Consider the following 14,710-nt stretch of genomic DNA (forward strand, 5'->3'; position numbering starts at 1 on the left):
TGCACAAAGACTACCATGAGAGAGAGAGGGACATGGAGCTGAGAGGCCAGGGGAGCGGGAGAGTAGCTGCAGAGATGCCGCCAGGTGGAGACAAGAGGTGGAGGACAGAGGACAATTGCTCTGGCCCAAGAAACACTTCCCAGCCAGATGCGTGATGTAGCTATGTCACATTTGGACAGGCCAGGTGGGGGCAGGCCTGAGAAAGGGCCATGTGTTGGCCTGGGCCTCCTGCTGGCTCCCAGCTGGGCTACAGATGGAGGGACACATGTGACCCAGCCTCCCCTAACCAGGGTGAGGGGCGAAGCTCCCTAGCACAGGCTCAGCCAGCAAGAACTGGGGCCGGGCACCTGCCTAGCTCAGCTACGTGTCTTCTGAATGACTGCTGGACCTCTTTAGTCTGCGTGCCACCCCACCCTGACATACATGTGCACACACACACACTCCTCCTACCAGTAAAGTGCAGTGCAGGAGACACCACGGGCGGGACAACCAGGTGACAAGAGCTGGTTCTGCCCTCTGTCTCCCCCTTACAAGCTGTGTAACCCTGGATGCTGCCTTAACATCTCTGTGCCTCATTCCACTACATAAGCATTAATCCAGGGCCTCCTGTGTGCCGGGTTTCATCAGCCAGCAGGCAAACTCCTCTGCCTTGTTGGGGGCTACATCATGGCAGGACAGAGAATAAGGGCACAGGAATTACCCGGTGTTCACAGGCGATGCCATGTGGGAGGAGAAAGAGACAGGGTGCAGTGAGAGCGTGGCTGGGGCTGCTGCCACTTGAAGCAGCACGGTCAGGGGGTCAGTATGGCCAGGGCACAACAAGCTGAGGGAAGGGGCCCTGTGGGTGTGCGGTTAAGAGTGTCCCAGCCCAGGGAACAGCCTGTGCAAAGGCCCTACACAGGGGGCCGCCTCACTGAGGAGACATCCCCGGGCTGCTGGGAGGAGTAAACTGGTTGACAGGCGGTGCTTCCTGCACAAAGGAGACACTCAGATGTGGCTGCTGTCACCACCACCAAGATCTTTACTTCAAGGTCTCAGAGCATCAAGGCATTCGGAGTCCCAGGCACGCACATGGGGTCTGAGCTGCCTCTGGGCCGAATGATCGTGTCCTGTCCGGCAGCCGAGCTCCCCACTTTATATTGTGGCAACCCCAGCCCTCAGGACCTGCCAGCCATCTTCCCCCAAGGCCCCCAGCCCTGCCACACAGCCTTGACATGCGCTTTGTCACAACTGCTGAAATCAGCCTACACACACACACTCACACGGTGGATTCGAGTACCTCCCACGCTCACAAACACGAAAGAACGCAATGCACACACGTACATACTGACATGCTGGAAGGGGGCAGGCGTGATCGTGTGCACACACGTGCCCCATGCACTGAACACATGCACACACACCCCTTGTACACACTCCACCCTGAAGGAAGGAGGAAAGCTGCCCCAGCCAAGGTGGCAGTGACCTCCACCTTGCCCAGCCCGAAGATCTGCCCTCAGGCCTCCAACCCCAGTGCTGGGGACCCTGATACACGGATGCAAGATTGAGATTTTCTGATGTTTCCTGGATGCCACACTTGCACCCTCTTCCCGGGGTTTTGGCCACCTCTTTCCTCATTTTCTGATCCTCTCCGGCACCACGCTGCTTCAACATGTTTCTCACCCAGGGTACTCGGACAGGGGCCGTGAATAGAAACAGGTCCAGGATAACCAACCTCCTTTGTAACTTCACTTAGCTTATTCTGTGCCTCTACAGATGCTATTCTGTGGGATCCATGAGTGCCACTGGCTCAGGAGAGGCCAACGGCCGTGGACAACATTACCTGGTCCCGTGATGACCTGCTGGCAGGAAAGCCCAGCCCAGACTGGCCCCTGCTGCCCTCCCAGCCCTGGCTAAGGCCCCAGACTCCCGCAACATCCTGCACTTCCTTCAAAGGGGGGCTCCCCTCCCAAGTGTCTGCAGGGTTCCCTACCTGCCCTGCTGCCATGGACGCCCACCCGGGGTCCCAGTTCACAGATCATGCCCTCCTGAACAGGTGCCCCACTCACCAAGGACACCAAACAGCTAAGAAGGTGGACTGTGCCCCAACCCCACCTTGCTGGGACCCGCCCAGCACACTGGTACACCCGCCTTTCCCTCTGACAGCCACAAGGCTTGCCCACACCTCTTTCAGAATCGTAAACACAGGCCCCTGAGCAAGTCAGCCCGGCTCCAGATAACATGCAGCCCCGACACAAGGGAACCCCCTCACCCCGCACCTGACACCTGCTTCTTGTGTTTGGGTGTTACCGCCTCCTCCCTCCCCCGACCTGGAAGGCAGCACCAGGACACAAAGGACTTTCCTTGTACCTCTTCACTGTTCTTAGTCCCTGGAGCAGAACACCTCCCAGGAGCTGGGGAACTAGCTGTAGGATAAGGATTTGTGCAGCCACGACACAGGCAGCCCCCAAACGGCATCTCCTGACCACACATCCCGAAGGCCAACTCTCATTCTGCCCCCATGTCCCAGGAAACCCCTGCAGGCCACAGCAGCCTACTGGCCCATTAAAACCGTCCTACCTGCAGAAGAGGAGGGGCCTTCCCCCAGCCAGAAATGAAAAACTCCCTCATCTTGGGAGAAACCAGACGCATCCTTCCCTGCACACTCAGCAAGCACCTCCCAGTGTGCCGGCACCACGCCCGGCCCTGGGGGCCTCAGGCAGGCACCCCAGGTCCCTATTCTCTCAGTGAGCCTGCAGAGAACTTCTCAGTGCAACTGGTTTCTCCAAGGGAGTGCTCAGGGACGGGTGGCCAGGGCAGGCCTGAAGAGGAGACCTTCTCCCCCGTGCCCTCTGCCCAGAATGCTGCTCTCTGCACCTCTCCCCAGTGGTCACTCACCTGGAGCGCATCCCCACCCCATCCTGGGTCAGGCTGGTGAGGCAGTTCTCAGGACCACCAGCCAAGTCACGGGGGTTGTGGTTGCCCATGACCAGGTGTTCCACAGAGAAGCTGTCGCTGGGGTGGGAAGGCCCCGCCCTGGGGCCCGGTGTCATCTGCTGTCTCTTGATCTGCAGGAACTGCTTACTGGCTTGCAGGAAGGCCAGGGGCACCGAGGAATTGCAGAGCCTCAGCACCTCGTCACAGTTCTCCAGGCCCAGGTAGCTGGGTGTGGACTCCAGGAAGGAGTCTAACTGGTAGATGCGGACGCAGGCGGGGCTGCTGCAGGCGGGCACCTTGGCCACCTTCATGCAGAGCTTGTAGCGGTGCAGGTTCGGCTTGCACAGGGTCCAGGAGCAGCACAAGGCATTGGCAGAGAACTCAGTGGCCGCCAAGAAGTACCCGAAGAACTTGCCCTGCACCAGCATGGGGCACAGCCCACCCCAGGACGCACATCCATCTCTGAGGCCACACTTGGCTGGTGCCCAAGCAGCAGCAGCAGCAGCAGCGGATGGAAAACCCACAGGGCGCCTGGGGCAGCGGCCTGGCTCCTCATCCTAGCTAGAGGGACTGCCAAGGTTCCACAGGCTGAGCAGGCAGACATGGGCCAGGCTTTGACATGCCAGGGTCTGGCGGCGAATAGGGCCAGGCCGGGCTTGGGCCAGGTTGCAGAGCTCTGAGCGGAGGCAGGAAGAAGAGAAGGCTTCAGGCGACCAAGGGGCAGCAGTGGCTCCTAACATCCGGGGACTGGACGCCAGCCTGGGGCTGCCAGCGGCAGCTGGAAGAGAAAGCAGAAGAGAGCACTATCAGCCCCATGGGGAGCTGGGACTCGAGCATGCTGGGGGCAGTGACAACCCCGAGCTTGGGGCCCTCACACAGGACCCGGGCCTGCTCTCAAACACCTGCTCTATGCACCTGTCTGTCACCTGCCAGTATGTTCACCTGCAGGGGCTGGAGGGGCAGGAAGCCAGGGGCCCAGGCACAACCTCTCCCACATAGGCCTGGGTGGGAGTAGTGGGCAGCCCCAGACAGGGCTGCAGGCCACATACGCCTTGGCTGTGCCCATCTGGACAGACTGGCATGGCCCCTCTGCTCTGGGCCTGCCTGCAAGCCCCGTGGTGACCATGGGGGTCATTCCCATTCTGGGCCTCTGTGGCCTCTCTGACCTCACCCCTCCCCAACCCCATCTTTCAGGGAAGGATCTGTAAACTCAGCCAGAGGAGAAAGATCATTTCAGCCATCCCACAGCCTCCCTGCAGCTCCACTCTCTGAACTTCAGCCCATGTGGGTGCAAACTCCCCTCCCATCTCTGCCTCCTCGCATAAAAAAATGACCTATTCATTGGAGGATGAAGGCAGGGTCAGACCCAGGTCTCTGGCCGTGACTTTGACATCCAACTGCCTCCTCTCAGCACCCTCCCACCCTGCCCCCTGTCACAGGGCCACACAGGTGCCCACATCAGCCTCCCATCTGCAATCCTGCCAGAAAGCTCCTTCCTTTATCCCCCACCCAGATCCTCCTGCAGCCACTGAGTCCAGGCTTCTGCCTGGACGGATCCCTGCATCCTGCCTTGGCAAAGTCAGCAAGGTTGCACTCCCCCATTTCATGGTGAGGAAACCGAGGCTCAGGCAAAGTCACAGTAAGGAGGCTTGAGTACCCACACCTGAACCCCACAGACTGACCCCCATCTCGTGACCCTGGGGTCACCTGCCCTGCTCCAGGAGAGGGTGCCGGCTACGTGCCAGCCACTCACACCCAGGGGAGGGTGGCAGCTCTTGGCCCAAGTGAGCGGGGATGCAGTAGAGCTGTCCTGGCCTCAGGAAGCCAGCACCGCCCTTCCTCGATTCGCCCCCACGTGAACCCTGGGAAGTTCCTTCTGCCTACGAGCCTCAGTTTTCCTACCCTTCCCAAAGCCCCTGGCTGGCCACCACCCCACACAGCAGCAAGGCCAGAGGGCAGAGGAAGGAGACTGAAGTCTGTGCCCCAGAGCTGGCCCAGCCTTGTGGTGTTGGCACCTCTGCTCTGCATACCATGTACGCACTGGCCGCCTGCCCACAGGGACTCCTTGCTTCTTGCTGCCTGGGCCTAGCTGGCCAGCGACATAAGGTCGGTCACTGCTCTGCAGTCCCCTCCTAGCGTCTGTCCTGACAGGTCTGTAGGCATGGCAAGAGCTGGATGTGGGCGGCCTCCGGCTCTGGGCCAACGGGGCCAGGACGGCTGGACTTGAGCTGCCCCTCTTATGGCTGTGTGGACTCGGGCCTGTCCCTCACCTCCCAGCCTTGGTGTCCCCATATGTAAGGTGGGAGTGAGGCTTCATGCACTCAGATAAGCATTAAGAGTTTGACCTGCTGGTTTACCCAGAGATAGAGCAGGAGGGGACCTCAGGGGGAGAAAGGCTGGTTGGGGATGCTGGCTCACCAGGGGCAGCACTGTGGGGGGTCTTCAGTGGCAAATGTTCATGTCCTCTGAGGAGGCAACTTGCCAACTCCTCATGCTGCCCCTCCAAGCAGTACTGGGCACACCCGCACTTGGCCCCTATCACTGGGAAGCCTGTTCTCCTGCCCTGCCTCTGGACCATTCTGAGGACACTCTTGGTGGTGGGCAGAGCCATCTGCCCTGACCTCCTAATCAACATCTGGGGACAGAGACCGGGGCCAAGGTCCCACGGCCAATCCCATACCTGGGAAGGTGCCCACCCGGCCTGATGGCAGGGTGGCAGTGGGACCTGAAACCTCTCCTGAGCCTCAGCCCCAGCTGCAGCACGCCCTCCCCTGCACCCAATTTGGGACCTAATGCAGCCACCAGCCCCCAACCCAGGGCCCCAGCCCCAGAACGGACCCTCTCTGATGTCCTGGAGAACCCCAGCAGAAAGTCTGACCACAGTCCAGTGCCTCCCCCAACACCACCTTGCGTGACAGCCGCTTCACTCTGTCCTGTCCCCACTGACTAGGTGTCAAGGCTATTTCAAAACCCAGCACCTTCCCCCTCGAGGGGCCTGTACAGACTAAGATGGTCCAGGCTGGGCCCATACCCTCCCCTCCTCATTCCAGCCCCCTGGCAGCCCACACCACAGCCCTCCTGTCTGGAAAGTAGGTACAGCCCGGAGTAGACGCTCAGATTGTGTGCTGGGGGTGACAAGGTGGTGGAGGCAGGTGAGGGCAGGGCTGCCTCCACCACGCTGTGCACTCGCAGGCCTGGAGGGAAGAGCAGGGCTCACGGAGGGAGGGGACCACCACTGGGCTCCATCCTGTGCCGGGTGCTGGGTCTCTGCAGCAGCAGTCCTAAAGGTACCTGCTGCAGCTCCACTTTGCAGACGGGCACTTGGGGGCCACAGAAGAGCAACCCTGGGGGGAACTCCCAGGTCCTGGGCGCCCAAGACTGGATCCAAGCCCAGGTCTGTTGGATGAATCCCTGCTCTCTGCATGGCCTGGCACTGCCCCAGGACAGGCAGAACCGATCTGAATTCTGCCCCTGTCCCAGGGCCCATGGGAGCCGGACCAAGTCGAGGCCCTCCCAGCATCCCTGTGGGCCGGCCTCATCTGCACCAGCTCACTCCTCTCTCCAGCGCATGTCGGGTGAGCCAGGCCCACACCCTGTCCTGCACAGAGGGCAAGAGGGGGCAGTGAGCATTAGAAGCAGGACAGCACCCCAATCAGAAATGCCCCAGAGAGCCCACCCTGGCTGCACAGGGGGGCAGACCTTCGGGGAGGAAGGAAGCAAAGGAAAGATGCTCAGGACACAGGAGAGAGAACCTCAGCCCCAGCTGGGCTGTGGGGCCTGGGGGGGGTGGCGATTCTGGCCTGGACCCTGAGGAGGAGGGAGGTACCAATGGGGAGGGAGTTTAGGGGCAGGTCAGGGCAAAGCCCTGTCAGGCAGCCACAGCCCTAGGACTGAGGCTCTGGAGTGAGACTTCAGCTACTCTTGGGACCAGAAGACAGCCCAGAAGAGCCCACCCATGAAGTTCTCAAACAGGGTTCCTTGGAGCCCTGCGACTCCACAGCAGGGACCGTCCTCTAGAACTTGAACCGCTCCACGCCCTGGGCTTTGGGGCAGGCTCTGCTGGTCAGAAGGCAGTCCTGCTATGTGTCTGAGCACCACGGAACTGGCCTGCTCTGCCTCTTCTGGCTGGATCTCGGGGCAGAGCTGGGCAGGGGCCCAGGCTGCCAGCATGGACAGCTCCTGCACCCTCCCACCTCCCAGACCCGCCAATGCCCTGTATCTCTACTCCTCAGAAAAGCCCTCCATACGCTGCTCCACTCACCTCCTCCCCAGCTGCCAAGGACCAGTACTACCAGCATGCTGCCCGGGGAGGTGGGGGGAGCTGACCTCCACCTTGCCCAGACCGAAGATCTGCCTTCCCGGTCTCCCACGCCAGCACTGGGGGCCCCGAAAAATGTTTTTTTTTTTTGTTGGTTTTGTGGACTCCACACCTGCCCCCTCTTCCCACGGCTCTGGCCACCTCTTAGCTCCTCTCCTGATCCTCAGCTTTGAGGCTATGAACAAAATCAGGTCCAGGAAAACTGGCTTCCTTTGTAACCCCACGTAGCTTGCTTGGTGCCTCTCCAGAGGCTATTTTGTGGAATCCAGGAGCCCCAATAGCTCAGGAGGGGCCAAAATCCCTGGACCTCGTCACCTGGCCCCACGATGACCCGCTGGCATGAAAGCCCAGCCCAGCCTGGCCCCTGCTGCCCTCCCTGCCCTGGCTGCAGCCCTAGCTTCCCGTGACTCCCTGGGCTTCCTGCAAGGAGGGCTCCCCTCCAAGGATCTGCAAGGCCCCTCGCCTGCCCTGCTGCCATGGAGTCCTGTCCAGTGTCCCAGCGCACTGATAGTGCCCTCCTGTGCAGGTGGCCCGCTCACCAAGGAAACCAAACTGGTAAGAAGGTGAAGTGCCCCAACCCCTCCCACCAGGTTCCCACTCAGCACCCATGCATCCCCCACCTTTGTCACTGAAGCTCACAAGGCTTGCCCGCACATCTCCCAGAATCTTGAACACGACCCCCTGACCAAATGAGCCTGTAACTCCGGGTGACACACAGGCCCGACAGCAGGGACCCAACCTCCCCATACCCACCGCATTTTATGTTTGGCTATTACTGCCTTCTCCCTCCCATGACCTGAAAGGCAGCTCAGGACACAAAGGACTTTCCTTGTGCCTCTTCACTGCTCCTCGTCCCTGGCACCAGAACACCTCCCAGGAGCTGGGTAACTAACAAGCTGCAGGGTAAGGATTTGTGCGGCCACAAGTGCAACCCCCAAGCTGCACCTCCTCACCACACTTCCCGACAGCCCACTCTCATTTTTCCTCCCGTGTCCCAGGAGGCCCCTGCAGACCCTGCCACAGGCCACGGCAGCCTGCTGGCCCATTAAAACCGTCCTACCTGCAAAAAAGGAGGGGACTTCCCCCAGCCAGAAATGAAAAACTCCCTCATCTTGGGAGAAACCAGACGCATCCTTCCCTGCACACTCAGCAAGCACCTCCCAGTGTGCCGGCACCACGCCCGGCCCTGGGGGCCTCAGGCAGGCACCCCAGGTCCCTATTCTCTCAGTGAGCCTGCAGAGAACTTCTCAGTGCAACTGGTTTCTCCAAGGGAGTGCTCAGGGACGGGTGGCCAGGGCAGGCCTGAAGAGGAGACCTTCTCCCCCGTGCCCTCTGCCCAGAATGCTGCTCTCTGCACCTCTCCCCAGTGGTCACTCACCTGGAGCGCATCCCCACCCCATCCTGGGTCAGGCTGGTGAGGCAGTTCTCAGGACCACCAGCCAAGTCACGGGGGTTGTGGTTGCCCATGACCAGGTGTTCCACAGAGAAGCTGTCGCTGGGGTGGGAAGGCCCCGCCCTGGGGCCCGGTGTCATCTGCTGTCTCTTGATCTGCAGGAACTGCTTACTGGCTTGCAGGAAGGCCAGGGGCACCGAGGAATTGCAGAGCCTCAGCACCTCGTCACAGTTCTCCAGGCCCAGGTAGCTGGGTGTGGACTCCAGGAAGGAGTCTAACTGGTAGATGCGGACGCAGGCGGGGCTGCTGCAGGCGGGCACCTTGGCCACCTTCATGCAGAGCTTGTAGCGGTGCAGGTTCGGCTTGCACAGGGTCCAGGAGCAGCACAAGGCATTGGCAGAGAACTCAGTGGCCGCCAAGAAGTACTTGAAGAACTTGTCCTGCACCAGCATGGGGCACGGCCCACCCAAGGACGCACATCCGTCTCTGAGGCCACACTTGGCTGGTGCCCAAGCAGCAGCAGCAGCAGCAGCAGATGGAAAACCCATAGGGTGATCGGGACATCGGCCTGGCCTGTCATCTTTGGTGGGGCCACCAGGGTTCCACGGGCTGAACAGGCATGCGTGGGCCAGGCCCTGACATGCCAGGGTCCAGTGGTGAGCGGGGCCAGGCCGGGCTGGGGCCAGGGTGCAGGGGCTCTGAGCGGAGGCAGGAGGAGGAGACGGCTTCAGGAGAGTGAAGGGGCAGCAGTGGCTTCTAACATCCAGGGCCCTGACCCCGGCCTGGGGCTGCCAGCAGCAGCTGGAAGAGAAAGCAGGAAAGGGGACTATGGTGGGGAGTCTTGGACTCGGGCTGCTGGGGGCAGTGACAACCCCAGGCTTTGGGCCCTGAAACAGGCCTCGGCCTTGCTCACAGGCAACTGCTCTCTGTACCTGTCTGCCACCTGCCAGTATGTCCAGGGGAGCAGGGAGCCAGGGATCTGGGCACATTCTTCCCAATCTATGCGTGGGTGGGAGCAGTGGGCAGCTCCGTCCAGGACTGTACACCACATGGGTCTCGGTTGTGCACAGCTCGACAGACAGACTGACATGGGCCCCAGGGCTCTGGGCCTGCCTGCATGCCCCATGGTGGCCATAGAGATCATTCCCACTCTGGGCCTCTCTGACCTCACCCCTCCCCCAACCCCATCTTTCAGGGAAGGATCTGTAAACCCAGCCAAAGGGGATGCAGAACAGGGAAGCAGAGGAGAAAGGTCATTCCAGCCATCCCCCAGCCTCCCTGCAGCTCCACCCTCTGAACCTCAGCCCATGTGGGTGTGGAGACCCCTCCCATCTCTACCTCCTCACAGCAGGAGTGACTGGTTTTTTGGGGGATGAGGGTGGGGTCAGACCTCAGTCTCTGGCTGTGACTTTGACATCCAACTGCCTCCTCTCTGCCCCCACCCACCCTGCTGCCACAGGGCCCCTCAAGTGCTCCCTTCAGCTGCCCACCTGAGCTCCTGCCAGGAAGCTTCCCTCCCTTCTACCTGCTTCCACATTCATTTGCACACACATTCACTTTCATTTGGAAGCAGGAGAAAAGGAGGAAAGAGGATCCAGGCAACGCCTGTGCTAAGGCTCCTGAGCTGCCATTCAGCCTGTAAGTCCCAGCACAACAGGACTAACATCAGTGCCTACAAGTAACAGCTTGTTTTCTCCTTTAATATTTCTATGCTATTCCTTCTTCTACATTTATCAAGTTGACTTGAATAGCTGTGAACCTTGATTAATAACAACGATGGACATGTGCTGCTTCTGATTTTACTGGAATAAATGGAGATGAAATTTATCACAGCAATGGAGCTCATGCACCACGGAGTATCTGGGTTTAATCTCAGCTGCTAGCACTTACCAGGTACGAACGCAGGCAGGTAATTTAATATGAGTCTCCCTTTGCTCACTTATACAACAGTGGATGATTAAGGAAAGCCGACTCTTGCCTCCTCTACACCATTGGTCTTATCAGAATGCTTTCTTCCAGGAGGCAGCACCCCAGGCTTGGCAGCATCTCTACAACCTGGCTGGTGCTGAATGGACACAGCAGCTCAGAGAACGGCTCTGTGACATGGGGAGACATTTGCAGCAATTGTCGATTTACATGGAGATCTTCTCTGAAAACAAAAAAGGCAAGAGAGCAGCATTATGTAATCACATCTATAATTAAGGCTACAGGTAAAAAGTATGTTACTTTGAAACCAAGATCACTTATTGGCCAAGTAACAGTGCTAATTACATCACAGACCTTCTAAACCATGGTATTTCTCACTTTAAATGGAAAAACAATCTTCAGTAACAATATTCAGTGGTGTTGCTTCTAAGTCATACTCACACTACACGGTTAATTTTCTATAAAATGAATCTAATGGTATAGTTCCCTTGCCTAAAAACCTTTAGTCATTCTCCAGTACACAGAAAACTCAGTATATTACTTCTTAGCTTTACATATTAAGTTGTTCACTGTAAGCCCCAAAACCCTATTTTCCAGTCTCTATACTTCTAACCCTTCCCCCTGACACACCATTTATAGCTTAACCTTCTGCTATCGTCCCCACAACATCACCCTCTGAATATGCGTGCTGCTTTGTCCCTTTAACTCTCTACACACCCAGGACCCTTTATCTACAACTCCCTCTTAATTCTGTCTAGAAAACTGACACCAATTATTTAAGCCCAGTTCACGCGTACGTGGGAACTCCTGTCTGACTGTCTCACACAGTCTATCCCTCTCTCCTCTTGTTCCTGCAACACTTTTGCCCATATGTCTCGTGTAGAGCTTTTAACACTATACTATGTTTATACAAGTACTTCTCTGCTTCATATGAAAAAATTAAGGAAAACATTGTACACTTACCTGTGCCCCCAGAGCCTACCATACTGCGGTGCATGGGGGGTGGCCACAGTTGTGAGAAATGAAATACGTGAATGAATGAACTCCATATCTCTCTCTTATGCCAGCTGCCTCCCACTCACGCTCTGGTTTCCATCCTGTGTACGTGTCTCCTACAACTATTATTGCTACATGGAGACCCTGGGTTGTGCTATGTCACTGTCACTGTCCTGTTCCCTATCTCTGTCACTCGTGGCCATAATGGTAGTGAGCAAAGCACCCACCCAGCAGTGCCGTGGTGGTGACGAGGGGAACGCTAGCTCCATGACACAGTACTTTCAACTGGGCATCTCACTACTCAACATTAATACAGCTGTATTCTAGGGAAGATTTCCCAAGAAAAATTCTACTCATCATTAACCCTTTCTGAGGATGACAGAAGTCTGAACAAATAACATGAAACCCAAAGAGAATACCGTTGCAGCTACTACAGCAAAGGGGGGGGGGCCTCTGTGGTGACGATGTCCAGGGTGAGTGCAGGTTACAGCTCCAGTAATGTCTCTGTGATGTTAGTGTCTCTTATGCACAAAGATGAACACCCTCATGTCCAGACTCAGAGATCCACAACTGCTCCCAAATACACACAAACACACAATGTGTAGAAACTGCTATTAAAAGGAACTATCAACTGAAGAAATAATCACAATCAAAAGTTCTTAAGTGCAGGTTCAATAACTGTCTCTCCATTAGATGTTTCTTCCCAATATATTCTACAAAATTTACCTAAAGTTTTTTTCCTGACTGTTTCAATCTGTTCAGAAAAGTGAGTGGAACCAGCTCTGCAGCTTTACCAGGCTTCAGGGACACAAGTTCCTGGAATGAAAGACAAAGATAAAATGATCTTTAATGCTAAATTTAAATACAATTTCCACAGATGTGAAGCATGAGCACCTACTTCAAAATTTTCATGAGCTTCTACACTGCATTTCAGGAGACCTCAACACAGGGCCTCAATTTTAACTAACGGCGTATTGCAAATAAGCAAAATTTTAAAAGTACCATTCAAAACATCAGATTTTGATATAAAACCTATTTCAGAATTCTTAGAAAATGAAAGCACTAAACATTCAGGATTTAGGCGATGACACCTACAGGATGAAAAGGAAAACACACCTCCCCGAACTCCCCTCAGTGAATTTCACACTTGACATCAAAGTAGTAACTTTAAAGAAATGAAAACAAGAATAGAGTTATGATTTTTCTAAGAATTCTGAAATTTTATTTCTGATGCCTGGTGGACTTTGAAATCAGAAGTGTCTTAAGAAACTAACTTAGGGTTGTAACTCGAAGAGGTTGACCACTTTTCGTAAGACCTATTTCTGTAAAATCGAAGACTTTCAATGTGCCCTCCCCTTGAACTTCCCTACATACCACTGGCTCTCCTTTTCTTCTTGAGACTCTCTGCATACTTGGTTTCTGTGACCCTATTCCACCTTTCCAATTGCATGTTCTATTGCTAAAATGCAAAGACTGTCTACAGGACAACATATTATATTGTCAAATAAAAATAAGACAAGTTATTGTGGTTGAAAAATTTACAATATAAATAGTAATTTGTCATAGTATTTGCAGATCAGTAATAATTAGCTGACAGAAATAACTGTAGTTTATACCACTTTTATGCAATACACCTCAAAACAGAGAAGGTAATTATCACAAATGAAAAGGAAATGTTACTACTGATCTTCAGACATTGAAAAGAAACTATTATGAATTAATTTGTGTTGAGAATTTGAAAATTTAAACAAAATGGGTAAATTCCTAGAAAAATATAATTTATTCAACTGATACAAGACATGGAAAACCTGCATTGATTTTTAACCACTAAAGAAAATGAATAGTCAAAAATCTTCCCATATGGAACAATCTAGGCCCAAACAGCTTCACTGGTAAGTCCTAGCAATCATAAGGAAGGAGTATTTCCAACATTAAATCTCTTATAAAAAATTGAAAAGAAGAAACTTCTTCAGCTCATTGTATAAGGCTAACAAAATTCTGATACTAAATCCAACAGAAGATAAGAAAGAAAAGGAAAATTACAGATCGATCTTAATCATGAACACTGATACAAACATCCTAAATAAAAACAAAATTCAAAATGTATAAAAAAGATAATACATTAGGATCAAGTTACAGTTATCCACAGAGTTCAAGGCCGGTTTAATATCAATAAAATTTACAATGACAATATAATAAGGGAGAAAAGGTAGTAAAATTTACTGTTGAGAAAAACTGTTAGCATACAAAAAATAGACTTCCATAAAAAAACTGTATAGTAAATACTGCACATGTTAGAAATAAAAGCTTTTTAATATAAACAATAGCACTATTGTGCTTAATAGTATAAAGTTGTGACAGTAAATCTAACAATCTAGAGGTGAAAATCTCTACAGAGAAATTTATAAAACTTCATAGAAAGAAAACTGAATAAAGGGTTATGCCAAGTGGTCATTAAATAGAAGACTCATAATGTAAAGATGTCAATTTAAACTGAAACTGAATGACAGATTCAATGCAATCCCTATCAGAATTGTAAGGTTAAAACAGTTTTTGGGGGGAACTTGACAAGTTGATTCCAAAATGTGTTTGGAAGTATCAAAGGTCAAGAATAGCCAATATTCTCCTAAAGCTATCAAGACTTATAATAAAGCAACAATATTTAGGACAGTGTGGTACTGATGTAGAGACGAAGCTCAGTCAAACAGAAAAGGGCCCAGAAAAACAGACCAAGCATGTAGACCCTTGCTACACTCATGGTAAGGCCGCACTGCTGAGCATGGGGAAAGGCAACCTTTCAACACAACTGCTGCTAGGAGAACCAGGCATCCATATTTTAAAAAATTAGATGGATCTCCACCTCAAACTACATACCAAACTGCTTTCAGATGGATCTAAGATTTAAAGATGAGAAAAAAAAAAAGAAAACTTCTACATAATAAAGGAGAACTTCTCCTTTGATATGGAAACAAAAAATTATTTTGACTACTTCAGAAAAAGAAAAATGCTTTTATTAAAAAGAACCATAGAAAAAAGCCACAGAGAAGGTATTTGCAACAGGTATCACTGAAAAAAAGACTTAACATCCAGGTACATAAAGAACTCCTACAGATCAATGAGGACAAGACATTCCACCAGAAAAATGGGCAGAAGACTTGAACAAG

The 14,710-nt window shown here is 53.6% G+C and overlaps 1 protein-coding gene across 1 annotated transcript in view; it reads right to left on the reverse strand.

Annotated features, from left to right (window-relative positions):
• Positions 1-14,710, reverse strand: part of LOC105079105 (cerebral cavernous malformations protein 2 homolog) — an 83,923-nt gene that overhangs the window by 40,169 nt on the left and 29,044 nt on the right. The window contains 4 exon segments of the mRNA XM_074355793.1: positions 2,875-3,691; positions 8,610-9,425; positions 10,515-10,773; positions 12,273-12,362. The gene's annotated coding sequence lies outside the window, so the exon portion shown is untranslated.

Source organism: Camelus bactrianus, chromosome 31 (assembly GCF_048773025.1).
Source record: "Camelus bactrianus isolate YW-2024 breed Bactrian camel chromosome 31, ASM4877302v1, whole genome shotgun sequence".
In the NCBI taxonomy this organism is placed as follows: Eukaryota; Metazoa; Chordata; class Mammalia; order Artiodactyla; family Camelidae; genus Camelus; species Camelus bactrianus.